Source organism: Rousettus aegyptiacus, unplaced genomic scaffold (genome assembly GCF_014176215.1).
Source record: "Rousettus aegyptiacus isolate mRouAeg1 unplaced genomic scaffold, mRouAeg1.p scaffold_m13_p_3, whole genome shotgun sequence".
NCBI lineage: Eukaryota > Metazoa > Chordata > Mammalia > Chiroptera > Pteropodidae > Rousettus > Rousettus aegyptiacus.
In genome coordinates, this window is record NW_023416306.1 from 165,802,852 (window position 1) to 165,823,905 (window position 21,054).

General features: G+C 57.1%; 1 protein-coding gene across 5 annotated transcripts in view; it reads right to left on the minus strand.

Annotated features, from left to right (window-relative positions):
* The window catches only part of ITPK1 (inositol-tetrakisphosphate 1-kinase), a 139,978-nt gene that overhangs the window by 77,084 nt on the left and 41,840 nt on the right, over positions 1–21,054 (minus strand). Inside the window, exon 1 of one of the 5 annotated variants that reach the window (XM_036238319.1) lies at positions 17,682–17,758. The exons of the other annotated variants lie outside the window; for them this stretch is intronic. The gene's annotated coding sequence lies outside the window, so the exon portion shown is untranslated. Of the gene's footprint in view, positions 1–17,681; positions 17,759–21,054 lie in introns of those variants that run through there. 5 annotated transcript variants of the gene reach the window in all.

Sequence of the window (21,054 nt, forward strand, 5' to 3'; positions counted from 1 at the left end):
CCTCATTTCAAACAGGTGTTCCGTGATCGACTGATTTCTGTGAGAACCCTCCTCCTTCACCTGTGCCTGTGGCATACACCTAGGGCACTGGGGTCAGACCACAGGGCCTGCCCGGGCCACCACTCAACCCTGCTGTGCGTCGGTTACCGCCCAGTGGGGAGAGGGAGGCACCGACTCCCCCGAAGGGTGGCTGCGAAGCCACTCCTCGCTGATGGTGGCCTCTCAGGGTCCAACCCTGCCCTCCTGCTCAGCACACCCGCCGGCCAGCAGCAGTGCGGCAGGCGGGTAACGCCGCCTCGATGCCGCTGGTTGCTAACCGCAGCCTCCTGGGCCTGCGCCGCTGCAGTCCGCCAAGTCCCGGGGTAGGAGGAGAACGAGGGGCATGTGCACCTGGCCCCCGCCCCCGCTCCACGGACCCGCCAGCTCTCCAGCCAACCCCAGAGACCCCGAACGCTCTCTGATGGGGTCCCCACACATGTCCCCATCCACGCTGGGAGGTACCCCCAACGAAAGAACGTCCAGTGCATCTTCTCCTGATTCAGGCAACGTTTTGCTCCTTTTGGGTAAAACTGCCTTAATTTTAAAAACTACGGCCTGGCAGGCTCTTTATCCTCATCATCCCCCTGCAAAGAGGGAACAATCAGATGAGTTCGCACCCATTTTACAGACCAGAGAATCCCGTCTGTGTGAGGACAAAGAGGACTGAGCCTGAGGCCCGTCCTGCAGCGAAAGCCAGGCCTGTGCCAGGGTCCTTGACCACAGCCCTACAAAACGACGATGACAGCAGCGAAAGCCTGAGGCGCACCTGCCACGTACAGGCACCTTCATGTCCCGTATCTCAATCCTCAGAAACCCACTGTGGTGGGAGCAACGAGTCGGGCTGAGGACATGAACCTGTGGCCTGCACCTCGCAGTCCCAGATGCAGGTCTGCCGGACTCGAAACGCGCCTCTCCCTGCTCTGCCGCCCCAACGCGCGACAGCCACCCGTGAACAGAAAGTGCTGCTCGGCACAGAAACAGCCCCTGCCTCCTCGGCCACACAGCTCCGTCCCCGTCCCTGGCTGGCCCTAGGTGTGGGGGGAAATGCCTGGTACTTTTTCAGGTCGCTGAAACCTGCTGACATGTAGCCGTTTGGCAAAAGGGTTTGCTTGAGGCTGTGACCTCACCCATTTTGAGGGTGTTGATCAAACCCCCTTTACCACAGACAGGGCTGAGGCCAGGGCCAGGGTAGGGCTGGGCTCCGACAGGGCTCTGAAGAAACATTTGAAAACTCGGTCTGTGCTGCCTGCATTTCCGGGGAAACTGGGGCTTGTGGGTGACCCAGGTACTGGCTTCAGGATGCTGGGGGCTCGGGAACAGAGGGATGTGCTAGGGGGCAGAGAAGGGAAGAAGCCTCAGACAAGGAAAATTACAAGTTCCGACCTTATCCCTACACTGACCTGAAGCCCAAACCCTTTCTCATCCAGCAAGATAAGAAAATCAGGATGCCCACCAAGGCCCATACTTGAGGAATAGTCCAAGAAATTTCTTGGTATTGGCGCAAAACATTGACCTAGGTTGGCCATCTGGGCCACAGGGTTCACAGCACATACAGGCGTAAAGCTGGGGCTCAGAGAGGTAAAATGACTCAGCCAAGATCCCACAGCCAAGGCTACAAATCCACCACCCACCGCACCCCGAACTCCATGTTTGTGCAGAGGACAGGGACAAGGGTAAGCGTTTCCCCAGGGCGGGCAGGTGAAAAGGCGAGCCAGGTGGATTTCGGAAGGCAGGATAGCAGCGGGAAAGCAGGAGATAAGCAGGGACAGCGTGTGCAAAAGCCCGCACGCCCTCTGCGGCCGCTGCGGCGCGCACTGAGCACAGGCAGGCGTCAGCCCGCTAGCCGTCCTCTCCTCCGGGGCTCTTACCAACAGGAAATTCCATGCGACCCTGTCAAGCAGGGAAATGCTCGCTGGGTCCACACTGGCAGAGAAGCCCCACCCCGTCCAGCCCTGCCCGCCTGGAAGAACAAAGCACTCAGGCCAGGAATGTGCGCCCAGGCCAAGGCCAACCTGGGGGCGGGTTCTTATCTGTGGCCTGATTACAGACGGCCAGGCTGGATTACCAAGGCTGGAGGTCCTGCGATCAGCTACCTGCTAGGGAGCACATCGGAGTTCTAGCTACCTGTTAGGGGGCACACTGGGGTTCTGGAAGTTGTGCTCAAAGCTGTCTCTTCCTGGCCGATCAGCGGCAGGCCTGCCGTCCTGCCCAGGGCCCCGCAGGGAGCTGCCCCAGCCCTTCCCACGCCACAGTCCCTGTCCACCTGACGCCCCACCCACACCCTTCTGCAGCCCTGGTTTCAACTTTGTCCCTGAAACACTTACAACCTCGAAGTCCACTATTCAGGCATCATCCCCCGTCCTGAGTTCTGAGCATGTGGGGGTTTTGGAAAATGCCTTCGCCCCTTCCCCAAACTCTCAACTGCCATCCTTCTGGAATCCGGCTTCTGAATGACCAACCTCTGGCCTCTCTCCTCGTGGGCCCATCACCCACGGAGGCCAGAGCCGGAGGCCGCAGGGGAATTCTGGTGGGGAGGGGCAAGGAGCAAATGGAGAAGCACAGAGGGAGTGTGAACAAGGTGGGGGGCACGGGGCGACAGGGGCTGGCAGGGAGCGTGGGCAACTGGCTTATATATCAGCAATGAATTCAAAGGAAAAGAGAGTAAGTTCTATGTGGGGAGACACTTGCAGGCCAGATACTACCCAAATCACCAGTCTGCGACCTGCTCCTCAGAGGGGACAGCTGAGGCCCAGTCACAAGGAAGGGGAACATGATGAGGGCCTCGCGAGTAAGCCCCAAGCCCAGGCCAGTGCTAACTAACCCCCTTCCCGTACCTGCTGAGCTGAGGCCCCGGTGAGAAACGCTGCATGAGGCTGGAGCCGATGGAAACTCTTGAGACGGGGATCCCCCCAGGGCCCTCCAGATAAAGGACTGAGAGCTATCCATACAAGGCCTGGGATTGATTCATGGGCAATAACTAATCGATGCGACCATGCCCCCGACTCCATGGGGGTCTCAGATCCTAGGGGAAGGAGGGGCAGTGGCCAGGGGCACCAGCCCTGCCAGGTGGAGAGGGGAATGGTCTCTACATACTGGCCCGGTTGGAGGGGCCACCTCAAAGCACCCCAGCTGGTTTGGAAGGAAAAAGCAAGAAAATCCAATGACACTGTGACCAGGGACCATGGCAGGGGCAGGTGACAGGATCAGTCCAGTCAGTTCTGGAGCCGAAGAGGTAGGAGAGAGGGGCATTTAAGGCCCCCAGCCTTGCAAGATGTACCCTAAAAATCCAGAACCAGAACCCTGACTTCACAGCCCGTGTCACATGGCCTTTCACCCCAAAATGGCAGCCTGCCCTGAAGTTCTAGGTCTGATGACAATTCGCTAGGCACTGCTGTCCCGGGCCCGTACGTGCCTAGCATTTCAAGATCAAATCACACCTGACCTCTGAGAAAATCAGCAGAGAGGCCAGTTACCTCTCTGCCAAACCCTCAGGCTCCCTGTCCCTGCCTGCCTGCAATCAGCCTCCTGCACAACTCCAGGCGGGGCCACTTGGCCAGCCAGGAAACTGCAGAGGGCAGGGGCAAGGCCACCTTTTAATTCGACATCTCTAATGATCCCCAAAGAGCACTGGGGCAGACCGCCAGGCCTGATGTATGTGATGCCTTCCCCATAACAAAGGCGCTCAGTGCGGGGAAAGGCTACAGGGAAGGGGATGGTGTGCCCACTTCAAAGATATTACAGCACTTAGAAGCCAATTACAGACCCTGGTTTACATGCAAATCAGAGAACTGATTAACAAGGACCCGTGATGGAAATTAAACTATATTTTTACTGCTTTAAACTCTCTAATTCAGACTTTTTAGTGTTGATCCAATCTCTAGCCTGGAAAAAAACCCAATCCCCCCTGAGCCACAACGGCCATAGTCCCCTTCCTGAAACTGCCCTCCTCACCCTCTCGAAAACCTTCGATGGCTCCCCACTGCTCCTGAACGAGGAAGTGCACTGCCCCGAGCCTGCTTTCCACGCTCATTGTTCACTGCCTCTGGTTAGACTGGTCCACTCCTGGCCCTGGAAACTGCCCCGGCCCTCAGCCTGCACACACGCAGCCGTCTCTGTCCCTACCCTGCCCCGCCACCGGGCTGGTCTTCTGCAAATGTCCACGTGTGGTCTGAACCATGCCACGCTCTATCTTCGCTGAGAGCACCTTGGCCTGGCCTCCCAGGCGGACCACAGGCTCAACCTAGACCTTTCTGTGGGCTGTGCTCAGGGTCTCAGCCACGTACAAACTCACTCACAGAAAAGTCACGCCATTAAGCAGACCGCAGGCGAGTTCCACTCTCTGTTCTCTGGACAGGAAACCAGACCTCAGAGAGCCAGTGCCAAGCCAGGACCCTGGGATCTGCGCCGGGTCTGTCCAGCTAAAACGTCCTCTCTCACGTGTCCCCCTGTGTGCTCTAGATAAAACCATGAACCGTGTCCCTGTCATAAGGGAGATAAGGGCAGCACGCAGGAAATAAATAGTAAATAAAGGTGCTGGACTCGATTTGGTGCTGAGGCTCCCAAGTGTTCCGAGGCTTTGAGACCCACAGGGAAGGGCCAGGGAGGGAGGGACCGTGGGGAAACCACCACCAACGAAAACAGTTCCGATGACATAAATCTGAGTCCTTGACGGCGTGCCACCTGTCATACCTACGTCTGGACCTTCTGAGAAATGCAGGCTCATAAATTCCAGTTATTCATATTTCCTTAAGGCTTTTCTTTCATATCGAAAATCTGTTGCTGACAACCTAAATAACCTTAAGGTCCCGTCGTACACAAGGTACAATTTGTTATTTTAACATGGCATACGTCCGAATAAACGCAATCCCCAAAGCCATCCATTGGGCATCTCAACCTTCAATATCACAGTGACAATCCTCAAAGCACTGGTGTGTCCTCTCTGGCACACACCTTCAGCCTTCAAAGTTTTGTTTCAATGATGACCCGTCCACGTCCCAAAGGTGCACTTGATCTTTAATCACAAAACAGTTCAGCCAAGCTCAGAACAGTCAGTGAAGGTGTATTTGATTGCAGGAAATGCTGACTAAAATTGACTTAAATCATGAGGACAGAAAGTTTTTTTTTGGGGGGGGGGGCGGGGTCTTGGGGTGTTTCAGCAAGAACCCAGCCTCTTTTCAAGTTTTTATTCTCCTATGCTTACTAGCGTAGACTTTTGTCCCGACTGTGACCATGGGCACGAAGTAGCCACCACAGCTCCAGACACTTTGTCCCCAGAGGGTATCTGGAAGGCAGGAAAAGAGGCCAAGAGGCAGGCAGCTGCCCTTGCATGAAAGAGGAAATACTCTCTCCCCTGACATCTTACGGATCAGAACTACAGAAGTGAGCGCCCATAACCGCAGGCGAGGCTTGCGATCCGAGTCCCTGGCAAAAAGAACCGTGTTTTCATGACAGGCCTGGGTCGGCCACCAATGCCACTCAGAGCAAAATGGCACTGTGTGGAAGATGAAGAGTGAAAATATGCTGAGAAGACGACTTTCCAGATACTAAAGGATAATGGAGACCATGAGCCCCTTAAACGTCCTAAAAAACCACTTGTGTGGCTTATAAGCTGACCTTCGGGGTAAAGTCAATAGATGAGAATCATTTATAAGGAGTCTCCCACGTGCTGGGGTCTTTGCTGGGGACTGGGACGCAGGCCCTCGAGGACCTCGGAGAGAGAGAATGTCATCGACCAGAGAATCCTGGGGGAGAGCTAGAGGCCTGGGCACAGCCTAGAGGCGGCACCGAGGAGGGAGGGGTTCCTGGGAGGGGAGGGGGCACAGGGGGAGTCGGGGGGATACTTCTGCTAGGAAGCCGCACCCGACCCGGTATCTGAAGGATGAAAGCAGGTACGCCAAGCCACACGTTCTAGGGCCGCGGGCGGGGGAGGGCAGGCCAGCCCTCCTGCTGGGAAGCGCACCCCCTGCTCAGTTCCCTCCAGTTGCTAAAGACAAGTGAGGAACAGCCTGCCTGAGGCAAAGCGAGGGCAGGGGCAGGGGGAGATCTTATCGCTGCCTTAAATAGACAGGCAAACTGCTCCCCCGGAGTTTACACAAGGAGGGCTCGGTTATGGCTAAGAAAGCCCGCAGTCTGTAAAATTATAACTGAGCTGCCATTTCTGAAAGTCTTGTCTCCCAAGAGCCTCTAGCTGGCAGGACACGGCCCCTCTTATCTCACTGGCCTCCATGCAGTGAAGGTGGGAGGCAGGTACTTCCAAATCCTGCTTGTCCTGTAAACCAGAGATCCCCGGCCCCCTGGCCATGGACTGGTACCGGTCTGAGGCCTGTTAGGAACAGGGCAGCCGCTCCCCAGCCCTGGCTTCACCGCCTCAGCTCCACCTCGAATCATCAGGCTTTAGATTCCCTTAGGAGCACTGGTCCCTGGTGCCAACAAGGTTGGGGACCGCTGCTGGTAACTACCAGGTGTCCCTGTCCTGTACACAGAGGCAGGCCCTTCGCTCTTGAGCATATTGCATCCCAGGTGGTTCTCCGAGAGCCCCAAGGAGCAACGCCAGCCCTGTCCACTGCGGGAGAGAAAGGAACGGAGGCAGAGTCCGGGGTCGCACGCAGGGATCTCCTGCGGCTGACCCTTGAAAGCGCCCCCGCCACCCCTCACAACCTGGCTCCTGTGCCCCTCTCCTCCCATGACTAACATGCCCCCCTTTAATCCCTTTGCCCACTCAGAGAGGTGGCAAATCAAAGTCCTGGACGGAGAGCCTTTTGGCAAGCTTCATTCCTGAAAGATGGGGTCAGATGGGGATGGGTTAGAGACCACCACACCTCTGCTGCAGACCCCGCCAGGACCGGCAGCGTCCAGTAGGTGACGTGGCCTTGAGGTCTGGGAGGAAGTGGGCAATGCCGAGCGGTCAGCAGAAAGGAGACCTGCAGACGCGCCTGTGCGGATTTACGTGCTACGCTTCTGGACAACAGCACCTGGAAAGTGCCGAGAGAGATTCGAAGTCCACCAAAGCCAGACACCGTCTGCCCACTGACCAGAAGCTCCTCGAGGACGGGGACTTCTACTCTCCGCACAGGACCCGGCTGGCCCAGCACACAGACACAAACGACTGACTGCCTGATGAACCGTCAATGACTCGATCACGTCGATGCCAGCCAGACCCGTAGTGTCCAGGGCCTCGCCGCCCTGGCCACCCTGCTCACCTGCAGCTCCAGAGCGCTGTGCACGCACACACGACCCCCACGACGGAGGCCTGCGGGGCGAGCAGCCCGGCCTCCCCACACCGGCGGTTTTGACATTCTCCGACCTCGCACGTCTTGCTTGAAAGGAAATCTAATGTGCAGACCCTCCCCCAAATCAAAACCAGATAAAAGATGCTGCTATGGGTGAGCAACGGCCACCACCCCACTGAAAAGAGGCAGCCCCCCCCCCCCAAAGACTCTCTGGGTCCCTCACTGAGCCCAGTTTGGAAACTAGCTAGCTCCTGTGGCCGGCCCGACCCGGTGAGCTGGGAAAACCAGTGAGCCTCACGTTCCCGAGCACGGGAAGTGGGAGACAGCAGGCGGAGACGTCCTTCCAGCGGGAAGCTGAGTGGCGCGCCAGTCCCTGCCAGCGTCACAGACACGGCTGGCCACATCCACCCCTGCCAGCGTCACAGACACGGCTGGCCACGTCCACCCCTGCCACCCTCACAGACACGGCTGGCCACGTCCATCCCTGCCACCGTCACAGACACGCCTGGCCACGTCCGCCCCTGCCACCGTCACGGACACGCCTGGCCACGGCCGCCCCTGCCACCCTCACGGACACGGCTGGCCACGTCCGCCCCTGCCACCCTCGCGGACACGCCTGGCCACGTCCGCCCCTGCCACCCTCGCGGACACGCCTGGCCACGTCCGCCCCTGCCACCCTCGCGGACACGCCTGGCCACGTCCGCCCCTGCCACCGTCGCGGACACGCCTGGCCACGTCCGCCCCTGCCACCGTCGCGGACACGCCTGGCCACGTCCACCCCTGCCACCGTCACAGACACGGCTGGCCATGTCCACACCTCTGGCTGTGGAATGTCAGGAACAAGCGCCCACTTGGAGAGTAACTGCTAACGAGATATTCTAGCATGATCTATTCCTGAGCGCTCAGCCAGAGCTTGCTTGGGAGGGGTCATAATCTCTGCCTGGGGGTTCACACGGGGGAGGGGGTGGGACAAGGGGGTTGAGAGAGCAGAAAACACCCTGAGTTGAAATCCCAGCTCTGTGCCCCTAACATTTCCACATCTAAAAGGCAGAATGGGGGGTGGGGATAAAAATAAAATAAAAGGCAGAATAATTAATCATCCCTACAACCGTCTTGGGTTTTATCTGAGGGATCCTTTCAAGTGCTTTATAAACCACTCTCAAAAGTTAGCTGTACCCACACTGATTTCATTACTGGGCTTCTAGAAAGCCCAGCACAGCAGACTTAGTTTCTACAGAAGGCCTTTTATTTCAGATGTCAGGCGTCTGGGCAGCCGGCTTGTCCCACCAGGACCCCAGGGTCCTAGGCTCCACACTGTTCAAGTCTTGACATCACACCCAGCTAATGCCCTCGCCCAGGGAAACTTGGGGTTTGTGCTGTCCTTGCCCTGGGGGTCCCATGTGCCCTGGTGTGGGTACTAAAAGAACCCCTGAGACCCCCTGAGAGTGATTCAGTGGCTGCAAGCTCACCTGGCCTCTTGCCTGGCGACCAACCCACCTATCCCCCAAGCCCACCCCGCATTCAGTAGAATACCTGCCTATACCACCACACTCCTCCCAAACCCAGATCCCCAGGGGGCTGCAGCTCAGACACAGAGGAAACGTACTGTGTCTCCCAAACTCAGGTCCAGTCCCCCACTCAGACGGTAGGCAGTGCCATGTAGGAAAGGGGCCCAAACACGATGCCCCAGGCACCTCCAAAAACTTGCAAAGAGCTTCGATGGGGCGCAGCACCACTGTTTAAAAAACAGCTGTTCTCAGACAGGGGTCCTCAGACCAGCAGCATCAGCATCACCAGGAAACTTGTCAAAGATGCAAATTCTCAGCCCCCTCAGACCTACTGGTTCAAAGACTCTGGCCACCAGCTGGCTGAAGGCGTCCTCCTGGGGATTCTGGTGACACTCAGGTTTGAGAACCAAGGCCCTAATCCTGGCTGCATATCAGAATCACCCAGAGAATGTCAACATAAACCAAAGCTCAGGATCCACGCCCGAGACCTTGGCCTGATAAATGCTGTCCATCCGTTCTTTCTCCAGTACTTTTAAAAGAATACAAGGACCACAGAGGATTTTCAGGGCAGTGGACCTATGAGATACCTTATGGTATATGATGCTAAGGTGTAAATACTACAATATGATACAACGACAAATACAGGTCAATACGCTTTTGTCAAAACACACGGAAGTGGCAACACCGAGAGTGACCCCTGATGCGAACTGTGGACTCTGGGTGACGATGACGTCTGGTCAGCGGAGTTGCTGACAGATGTACCACTCTGGTGGGGGAAGCTGACAATAAGGAAGGATGTCCCTCTGTGGGGAACTCTGCACCTTCCACTTACTCTGCCATGAACCTAAAACTGCTCTGAATGACACAGTCTGTTAAAAAAAAAAAAAAAAAAAAAAAAGCTCCCAGGAGACTGTAATTCGGGTGGTCTGTGGAGCCTGGGCTGATGGCCCAGGAGGCGGCCGAGCAGGACAGCCAGGCTTCAGAGTCAGCAGGTAAGACCGCACAGGCCTGGAGCAATCGGAGAAGATGCCAGAAGGAGGAAGTCATGCTCATGACTGAAGGAGGAAGAAATGGCCTGGGAAAGGAAGTGGGCAGAAAGGGCTTTCTTGAAAGCACTTTCCTGTAGCCCATCCAGCGATTCATTCCTTCCAACTCTCCTTTTAACACCTTCCTTCCCCACCTCCCCTCCGCCCCTCCCTCTGGGGTGTCGGTGCAGGCGCTGGCCTGGGAGTCACTCCACCTGGGGGTCGAGCACAGTCCCCTTTCCAGCAGGTGAACTTGAGCAAGTCCCTGCGTGTACTGGGTTTGACCCCGGTTTCCCGGTATGTAAATGGAGGGTACTAAGGGGCTCGAGTGGGGCACACGGCCTGGCACAGGGCACACGCACAGGAACGCGGGTGGCCGGGCATAAACAGGCCGGTGCGGACTGGGGCCCCCGCCTGCCGGGCGGAAAACAACATGCAGACGCCTGCCGTTCTCGGCTCCGGCCAGCGCCACCTCTTGCCTTGGTGGCTGGAGTTAGAGGGCAGAGCCCGAGAGGGAGCCCTGTGGGCGCCGGAACCACTGGGGAGAAGTGCCCTGCGCCCCACAGAACTGAGTGCCTGCTCCAGGCCAAAGGCGGGGAGGACGGATCCTGCACACCTGTGACTACGGCGGGGCTCCGGCCCCATCAAGGGCCAGAAGGTCGTCCCTGGGGTGCTGGCTGCTCCCCAGGGCGGCCTTACCATGGAGCCTGGGTCACCCGGGACAGTGGGAGCCCCGGGAGGGGACACCCATGTGCTCGCCGACGGCACTGCTGCCTGAGCACCAGTTCCAGGGAGAAGCCCGGGCTCCACGTCACCGGAAACGGCACATCTTCTGCCTCCCACGGCTTTTTTGCCCTTTATGTTTTATGAGCCTTTTATTAAGTGTAACGTAACGTACGAGAAGAGAAAAAGCACGTGTCCTAGGTGCGCGACCTGACGAACGTTCCCAAGAGCACGACTGAGAAGTCGGCAGGAGGGTGCGAGCGGGCCGTCATGTCCTCACGCGGTGCCGTCCCCAAAGGCAACCGCGGCCGGCTTCTCTCCGCAGAGAAGAACTTCACGTAAACGTCGCCTGCTGAGCGCCCCCCCGGGACACAGAGCCCCTGGCTTCTTCGGCTGAGCGACAAATGGGATCTGTCCAGGCCCTGCCCAAGGCGGCCGTCGGTTCACTCTCACAGGATCCGTCACACGAACACCACACGACCTGCGCATCCATCCCACGGCTGGTGGACATTCGGACTGTTTGCCCTTCGAGGGTGTTGTGAGCCTGGCCGCTTGGAACATTCTATGCCTGTCCTCTGGTGGACAGGGACACTCCTTTCTCACGGGCACACACCGAGGGGGAACTGCGGGGCCAAAGGGCAGCACATGCCCAGCTTTACGAGGCCCTGTTCTGAAACCCCCCATCCATCCGTGTTTTCTGTCTCTCGCCCATCTAGAAAGGGACGCTCCCGAAGGCAGAACTCCTGGAGCAGACACTCGATGAACACCTGGCTGGCCAACTGGGCTTCTGCAGGCCCACCTGCACAAAGGAGCTCTCAGCTGGCCCTCTGGTCCCTACCTCCAAAGGTGCCTTCCCAATGCCTGAGGCCCCGTCCTCCTCCGGCCCCCACCCCTAGCTGCCCCCGACTGGAGACTGAGGGCCCCTGGCACTTCTTGCCATTCCTACAGAACAACGTTCCTTCCCCAGAACGAGAGTCCAGGCTCCTGGGCAAAGGCCAACCTCACGCCTTGCCCTGGAGCGGCATTCCAGGCCAAGCCCCCAAGAGAAGTGGGGGCAGAGCTCGCAGAGAACCCAGTGAGCTCACAGCTGGGAGAGAGCGGGGAAGGAAGGTCAGGCAGCCCCACGGGGCTGGGGCACATGAGGCCTTCGGGCCACAGGGTAGCTCTGGTGAAGCTGGAGCTGACCCAGTCAGGGAAGGCGGAGAGGACTTCAAGGAGGAGGTGTCTCAGGAGCTGCCTCTTTCGAGACAGCTACAGTTCTCCAGAGACAGAATGCCGGGGCGGACAGTGCAAGCAGAGTCTGGCTTGTGCAAAGCCGGGGGGGAGGTCAGATGGGGCCGGGGTATGGGGCAGTACCCACTGTCCCTATGGTGATGGGGACAAAGAATCACCAGGCCAAGGCCTCTGGGCTCTGTCCTGAGGGCGACGGAGCCTCACTCAGGGGTGTCCCAGAGAAGTCACCCGATGGTAGTGTGGCGGGCACAAGGGAGAAGACACTGTCCTCTTTTAGCTGCAGACTCTGACCCAGCAGGTCGGTCCGCAGTTCCCACAGGTGGCCCCCGGAGCAGTCATCCGCTGGTTCCCGGACCGCATTTGAGGCAGCAAGGGGTTGTGGGAGCCTTTAAGAAGGGAACGGAGCAGCGCGTCCCGAAGGGAAGAAGGACCAAGAAGGGTGAGGCAGAGCTGGAATGGGATCTGGAGTCTTAAAACAGCTCACTAAGTGCAGCAGCCACACAGCTCCACTTCCCAAGACCGGCCCGTTCCAGAACCTTCCACAACACCTTGGAGCAGGGCCTCTCTTCCAGAGCCTCAGACCCCAGCATCGCCGTGGCAACAGCCCACAAACACGGGAGCCCAGGCCTCAGTGCCATAAACAACCCTGACAGATTCAATAAATATAAATGTACTACAGCAATTTGTGGGGAATTTATGAGAAATTAAAATTTCAACTTGGACAATAAACAACCCATTTCAAAATTTGCCCCACTTAAAGTTAAATAAACTGCATGCGAGCATTTTTTGAGCGTGATGTTGCAAGACTACAAAACAGGGCTTGCCAGGAATGCTTCCTGGGCCTCCCCGGGCTGGGTGCTGCTGGGAAGGCCACAGCCGCACGTCTGCTCACCTCGCAAGGCGCTTTACGGCTTATCAAGCACCTCCACCTGCCTTCCCGGACCTACCCCTCCCAAATAACACCTGGGAGACGGCAGGACAGGTGTGATTAACTGTTATGATGAAGAGCTCTGCAGCTGACTGAAGCACTGGGACTCTACCCGAGGTCACACAGCCGGTCAAAGTCAGAGACAGGATGCAAACCCAGGTACGCCCACTACAAAGCCGCCATGCACACACAGGCAGCCATGTGTGCATTTCCTATACATAAAAAGTTGCACCTGAGAGAAGTCTGATGTGGGCAGCTGGCTGAATTCTCTAGAAATCTGCCCTATTTAAAGAACATCAAAGGGGCCTGCTTCAAACGAATCAACAAATCCTCAGGCGTACACACACACACTCACTCGCCACCCAAGGGGGCAGAAGGGCTCAGATCCCTGACTCATCAGTGCGAACGTGGCACCTTCACCGGGCTGTCTTCAAGATGAAAGAAACGAGACACAGATGGTGAGAACATGGAGAGTTTTCCAGCCCTGCTTTCTGCAGTCAGAGATTTGCAGGAGGAGAGAGTGAGCAGGACCCCAGAGATCCCATCAGAGCCTTCGGCCCGTCTCACAGAGAAGGAACTGGAGCCAGGCACAGAGGCTCAGGGCTCCGTGGCCCAAGCCTGGGGCCTCGAGCACCCAGGGACGGGCTGCAACCACGTGGGCGCCTGCAGATGCCCCCCGTCACTCTCTCCAGGCGTGCACACTCCTTCACCCAAGTTTACAGTTGACACTTATCAGCTCACGAGTGGCTACAAACAGGTGGGGGAGATTCACCAGCTCTGGGCACATTGTGCCGGCAGGAGCCTCCCCAGCTCCCAGGTGGGCAGCGCCCCCCACTTCCGATACAGCTCCAGAGTTATCTGTCTCCCTGAGACACGGGCACCAAGGTGGGCAGAGGCTTGGTCATCTCAGGGTCCCCAGAGGACAGCAAAGGGCCTGCTGCCAAGGGCCTGGGTGAACATCTAGTGATGAAAAAAATAAAGGGACCAAACCCTCTTGTGCCCCGTGTGTCAGGTCCTTGAAACGACTGACCACGACCAACCGGATGACAGAAAATGGGCCCATGGTGCAAGAGCCACAGGGGCACCTGGAGAGCCAAACAGGAAGAGTCAGAGCTGGGGGCCATGCTGGGGTCTGGGTAGGGACAGGAGACCCTGGGTCCCTTTCCCAAATGCTGATGTGGCACCTTGGGGACCGCAGGACAAAATGCTGCTCTGCTCTGAGGTCCAGAGAATCACAAAACAGGAGAGGGAAGGGTGCTGGTCTCTCCCTGCTGACCCCCCACGCACTCTCCACCGAGCTGTGTGTGCAGGAGGCTGGCCTCTGATGACCGAATCACTCAGGGTCCTGGGCTTCCAACTGCCTTCAGCCAAGAGGGGCCACACCAGGCCGAGATCGGAGGGCGGGAGGAGAGAAGGACTTCTTCGACGACCTGCCCTGGGCAGGGGCTGGAGGCAGCCGGGGCAGGCCCTGCCCCACCGGCCCTAGGAGCCGCAGCCGCTCCCACAGCTAGGCTCTGCTCTCGGTGCCTCTCCAGCCCTGGCTGGTCCCTTCACCCTGCCCACACCTCTGCCAGCAGTCCCCACAGTAAAGTCACCTCACAGAACCGCCTAGGGCCAGTTCTGCCTCCCGCCAGGTCCCTGGCTGCGATGGAGAGGGGCAGGCCCAGGTCACGGAGCATCACGGGGTCAGAACATCGGGAACAAGCCTGAGCGGGAGAGACGAGAGCAGAACCACGGTGAACGGAGCGTGCGCCTCCTCCCCAGCGGGGAGGGCCAGCGGAAGCACAGGGGGTAGTGGATGAGCTTGGGGATGGGGTGACCCTGCTCTGCTGTAAGGCCCATGCAAAATGCTGGGGGCTAGGTTCATGGCAGCCTCGGTAAACTCAGGAACAGTAGGTAGTTATGGGAAACCAGGCAGGTCTGCTTAGCATGAGGGAAGGGGGGGGAAGGGGGGGAGGGGAGGGCAGGGTGGCTGAATCTAGAAGAGCCCAGGCTATGGAGGGCCAGCCCAATTGGGTTCAAAGATACAACAGTTGATACTTGCTAGCTGTGTGACCTAGGATATGTTGCTTAAGCAGGTGGCATATCTGAGCCTCAGTTTCCCCATCTGCAGAATGGGGAGAATAATAAATAAGTTCTGCTTTACAGAGCTATTCTGAAAACCAGCCGGATAAAAGTAAAAAGGTCCAAGAAACATGGAGACGCAGGCTTGGCAAGGACAAGGAATTGGTTCGAAATCACGTGGTCGAGATTCACTGGGACAGTGACCTATATCCTCACTGGAAATTCTCCTCTAAAGCCTGGGCTAGACCCAGTCCAGCAGGGAAGTACTGTAGGGATGGACTTGGGGCTGCACCCAACGCCCCCACCCCAAAGGGAACCTGACATGCAGGCTGGTGTTTGCTGTTCTTTTCAAAAACTAACTTTTCAGTCCTTACTTCCCTGAACCCACACTGGCCACCAGAGGACAGGGCTGACGCCCAACACACCACTAGCAGCTACAGATTACTGAATGCAGGCTTTGTGCCGACGCGTCCTAAGTGCTCTGACCCTGTCTCACTAGTCAATCATCTTGACAAGACAACCCCCTTGGCGGGGGACGACCTAGGGGGCAAATAACTAGCCCAAGGCCTTGCTGCTAAATGGGCCACCAGCTTGAGTGTAGAGGAGGCTGGTCCCTTGGCCACGGGGTGATGCTTGCGGCCTCTGAGGGAGATGGAGTATGGGATGGGAATCTCCCCTTGGCGGGCAAACTGCAGGTAGAGCAAAGAGAAGCAAAGCACCTGAGGGCAGGACGCCCCCCACCCCACCCCACAGAGGTGGATGCAGGACCGCCATGTGCCATGTGGACGGACCAGCCCAGGGAAGCAGCCTGCAGCCCAGAAGTGCTGGGAAGAAGCAGGACTTGACCACGTGGAGACCAACACCCTACTCACCCACCCACTCTCTCTAACCGTTTTCCTAGGTCAGGAAAAGATGCTGGGTAAGCGCCCACTGGCAGGGCCGCAGCCAGGCCCCAGCCCCCCGCCGAAACGGGTAGAAAGGGGGTCTGGAGCATGAGGGAGAAAGAAAGGAGAGAAGGGACACCTTAGGGAGAAGCGGATGCCGAGTAAGCACCTGGATACGTTCAAAAGTCCAGAAGAACAAACTCCAAAAGGATGGTCCCTTTCCATAATTCCTTATGTTTGGGGTTTTCCCCCAAAGAGTACACATTATTTTTATAAACTGCAAAAATGGTAAGTATTACTTGCCATTTTTACAGCCCAAAGAAATAATCACAGGCTTGCCCCAATAATATCAGGACCAGATGTTCAACACAACACTACTTACAAGTAACAAACCAGAACCATCGCCAGCATCCACCGAGAGAATCCAACGGCTCTGGTTTCTGAGGGAATATTATGCAGCCACTAAGAAAACAAGCTTAAGCAGAACATTTAACAAAAGGGGAAATGCTAACGATATGCTAAGTGTATTTGTGGGGAGCGATTACAAAAGCATAACAGTTCTGTTTAAAATCCATAAATACATGTTCTATTTCTACACACGCACTAAAAAAAAACCTCAGAGGACATTTGCGAAGTGTGCCTGCTGGTTATCTCCGAGGTGCGGGTAAACACACTTTGCTCCCACCGACTACGTAGGAGGCTCTGCTGGAAAGCCATGTTCGAGCCCCTGCGGGAGGGTGAGCGATCGCACAGGACTGAGGTGAGCTCTGGCCCGCAGCCCGGGCCCCTTGGCAGCTTCGCAGCAGCAAATGAGTCCACAAAGGCCCAGCTGGAGGGTCCCTGGGCTGTGCTGGGAACAGACTAACTCACAGCCAAGGCCAAGGCCTGGCCGTGTCACACCTCAGGGTGTTTCATCTTCTTCCCATCGGGGGTCATTGTCCCCATGAAACAAAAATGAGGACACTGAGTCTCGGACAGCAAAGTAAGGAGGTGGGGCCTGGAGCTGGCCTGGGGACAGCCACATCTCTAATGAAATGAAAGCCCGCAACAGCCAGCCCAGAACAGTCAGCCCGCTATATTCCCTGGGCACACAATCTTACCAAGCCCTGGGCTCAGGGGAAGGCTGGGCCTCTCATTTATCAAGTTCAATAAACATGTGTGCCCACTCCCTATCAGGTATGTCCCCTCTCTCCCCCAAGCCAGGTCGCTTCCCCAGAGGCCACATTCCTAGGCCACCGGCTCAGTCCCCAGGCATTTTCCCTTCCCATCCAGGCTTTTGATGATCCCGTCAAAACACTGCAAATAACTTATTTTCACTTGGCAGGGCCTGCAGCAAAAATATTGCCCTAGCTGAGAGAAAGGAGTGAGCCAAGCGCTGCTGCATGCCAGGGGGCTCTTGCCAGGGGCCCAGGGGCCCCACCCGCCGGGGATGGAGAGACTCAGAGGCCCACTTTCTGTCCAATGAGACAAAAAAGTGGGCTTCCCAGGACCCCTCGGGTGATCTCAGGAGCAAGAAGACCACGGAGCTGCTGAGAGGGCTTTGCCACCCCGCAATCTGGGCCCCTGCAGGGAGGCCCGCTCTCCCGGCCTCGCCTCATCTCCTCCGTCAATCTCGTCCCTATCCGGCTGATGGGCCTCAGAGAGGTTTCTCCACTTGGCCTGGGTTGCACAGCTGCAAAGGGGCCAGGTCTCCGGACGCAGTCTTCTGAGCAGAGAAGGCACCGCCTGTGCCATCAACACCCTGGAATCTGACCCCGGCTCTGCTGCTCACTTGCTGGGCCGCACAGGACAAAGGCACCGCCTGTCTCAACCCCAATGCTCCCACCTGGCAAGTGGGGCATGGGCACAGGCAGGAATTAACCGGGGCTGGTTCTCGGAGGCCCAGCCCAAAGACGCCAAAGCATTTCAGAACTGTCACGTGGGCATTTCAGAGCGCTGCTGCAATCTGCCTAGGTGATTACTGCCTGGGCAAGAACCCTGAGAACCCAGGAGCCCTAAACGTTCCCTCAGGACACCTGGTCAAAGCCCCCTACCCATCCCCAACGGACCACTGCGCTCCTCCAAAGTGGCTTCTGTGGAGGCGATGACAGCCCTGCTCCACCGCCAAGATCTCGGGACACAGTGCAAGCCGGGTTCTCCTTATAGGGTATTCTCTGAGGCCATTATAGGAAGTTCAAAAAGGGATACTCAGACTGCCAGTCGTGCTGGGAAACAGGCCTGCACGGAGGGGAGCGGAGTGAACGGGTCGTTGGAAGGGCCGCCCCTGCCTGCCCCTCACACGGGGCACCAGAGAATCCTGACGATGGATGAGGCCAGCGTGGTTCCCAGGAAGGTTTTCAAGGTGAGGGTGGCTGAAGGGGAGAAAGATGGAGCCAAGTTACAGCTCGAGGTTCACAAACTTCTGGAAAAGCCACAAACATCTCAGCTGCGCTGGGGACTCCCAGGGCCTCCCCCAGCCAGTGGTGAGCTAGCACACCGGGTTTGGGAGGGAACAGGGTTAGGGGTCAGCAGAGGATGAGGTGATGTTTCACCCCATCATGGTTGGACCCAGGGAGACCCAGAAAGGGGAAGGAAATATATTCGCTTGTGGCCCCAAATGCACCCTGCCAAACTCTGCTCCAATCCCGGGGTCAGTACGACCAGGCTGCACTCGTCCACCCCGTGTTCAAGAGAGGACACCCGAGCTAAGACCTCGCTGGACCACGGCAGGAAAAGCAGCCGCGTGAGCCCTGGCCTCTGTACTTTTTCTTTGTTTGTGGGAACCAATCAAACAAGAGAGATTCCTTTATTTTGGCTCATCTATCCAGTCATTCGACTACATGACACCCCATGTAGACACATGTAACTTGTCCAATTCTAAGTCCGGAGCCCACGTGTGCTGGACACACCAGGCTGTGGCCCCACACCCATTCCCCATCCTCTTACTCAGTAACAGAACCGAGTTCATGTGAGCCGACAGCATGTTCAGCAAAAAGGCCACATTTGCCAGCCTGCTGACCGCCAAGTGTCAGAATGCTCAATTCAGACGGAGGCAGAGTCGGCTGCAGCGTAACCTGGAATTTCCAGGGAGGCCAGATGTGAACAGACTCAGGTGGGACTGGGGGCGCCCTGTTTCTTCCTCCTACCCAGAATTAAACACGAGGACTAAAGCCCCAGCAGCCTTTTTCAGCAAGGAGGTGACCTTATGCCTGGAAGCCAGCATGGAGGACGATGTGGCCCAGACGCAGAGAAAAAATGTCTGCACGACTTCACGGAGCCCCCGCCCGGCCCTCGGTTCCTGTGCCCAGCTTCTCTGGCACACACAGAACGGATGTGCTGCCTTCTTTAGGCCACTGTGATTTCCACCCTGCTACTGGCAGCTGAATGCCAGCCCTGATGGCTCCACAGGGAAGCTGCACGCGGACAGGGTGCTGGAGGATGGGGGCCGGCCAGGCAGAAGTGGCTGAACGTTGGGGTCTAGAATAGGCCCCCGTAAAGCATGATGTCCTTGCGTGAGCCTCCTGGACGCCATACTTCTGCTTCTAACTCTCCCTTTCCATCCTGCAGGTCAAGACAACGGTTTCCTGTTCGTGACACTGACGTGGTTCTTCGGCATTTCAGGAAAGAGGGTTCAGGCCTCTCCGTGTTTTCACTCCCTACCCCAAGGACTCAGAGTCCTTCGTGGCAGCCGGCTTCTTTTTCCCACGCGCCTGGCTACCAGGAGGCTCAGAAGTTCCCCGGCGCCCCCACGGGAGCGGGCCTGTCGGAATTCTACGTCCCCCTCGGTTCCTTGGCCTTGACGTCCTGCTGCGACTTTACTAACCCTTCCTTTAAGGAAAGAGTGTATAAAAAGGCAAACAGAACACTAAAAGCCAGGAACATCCCCAAACTAGGAAACTAAGGAAAGTAACTCATTTATCTCTTTTGAAGACAGTTAAAATGGCAAGTTTTCTAATAAATGAGCACTTCATAAGAATAAGAAAACTCTCCAGTTTGTGTATACTTACTGACCTTTCAAAATGGGGCTACATGATATATCCATCCACCTATTGCTGGAAAAAAAAAATACTAAAACCTGTCACCCAGCCGCAGCCTTTAGGCACTATCAAGAGCAGATTAAGAACCTTCCAGAATACACAAATATGTTGTTATTCTATTTCCTCCGTTCAAAGCCACCGTCAGTCGGAACCATCACATTAAATGTTCACGCCTCAATTTCAAAAAGGATTAAAAGATTTTTAAACAGGTGTTAGAGAACAGGGTGGGGCAGGGGAATGTCAGTATATGCATAGAAAAAGGAAGAGAAGTTAGCAGCCATTACTTCTGAAGAAGAAGATGATGGGGAACTTTTCCAATTCCATGTCATTTCTGGAACATTTCATAATTTTCCACTGATTTCCAAAGATACATCTATAAGCAGAATGCACGCGAGGCGGGAACGGCCCCCAGGGGAACGAGACATGGTCCATGAGCCTCAGCTTGCGAGGAAGGGAGAAGGGGGACGCCACCGGGAGAAGCCACCGCAGTACGTAATCACCCTCTGAAATGGCAGCTTCTGCACCTACGGGGTGGGTGCACAGGGCCTGTGGGGGCCCAGACAAGGGAGCGGCTCTCTGGGTGAAGTACGGGGGAGGGAAGGACAGCCTGGCATTGAGTGGCCATGAGCTCGGTCAGACTGATGGACGAGTGTCCACCACAGGGGGCAGGAAGAGAAGCATGGCGGCTGGGGACGCGCCGCGTGGAGGGGCAGGCCGGGGCTCTACACGCGGTGCCCGGAGGGCGCACTTGCAGGCGTGACCCAGCCTGGGTTCGCTGAAGCAGGAACCAACTGTCGAGGGTTCTGTGGACCCCTCCAAGGAATGTGTCTGCGGCCAAGCTGTGACAGGACGGGGCTTGTCTGAGAAAGAGCACTCTAGCAGCTGGGCAGCAGACGGGCCCCGTTCGGGGGAGCGATTGATCGATCCAGACACCCCGAGCAGAGGAGGGCAAGGAAGAGCTGGTCTCGGAAGTGGAGCAGACCCAGCAGTGGTGAGTGGCGGTTCAGAGGCGGAGCCTGGAGCCAGCTCAGCCTCCTGCTCCTAGCTGAGGAACCGGGGCAAGTTCTGACTCAGTTTCCCTCTCTGTAAAGTGGGGGTAATGAAAGTTTACCTCTTAAATAGAGCTGACGGCAGTGCTGATGATAGCGCTCCCCTGGATCACTGGGGATCACACTGGTGAACCCGTGCCAGAGCCTGAGGAGCCCCCACACACAATGAGGCTGCGCTCGCGTTTCCTTCACCCGTGTCCCCCGACCCCGTCATGGTGACCACTCCCAAGGGGGCGGCAACGTGAGCCCCTTCTCGGAACTCACGCCATTCACACACACGTATCGGCTGTCTAACAGCGACGCCGAGACCACAGGCTGACAGGACCACAGCTGGGCCTCCGGAACTCCCCACCCCC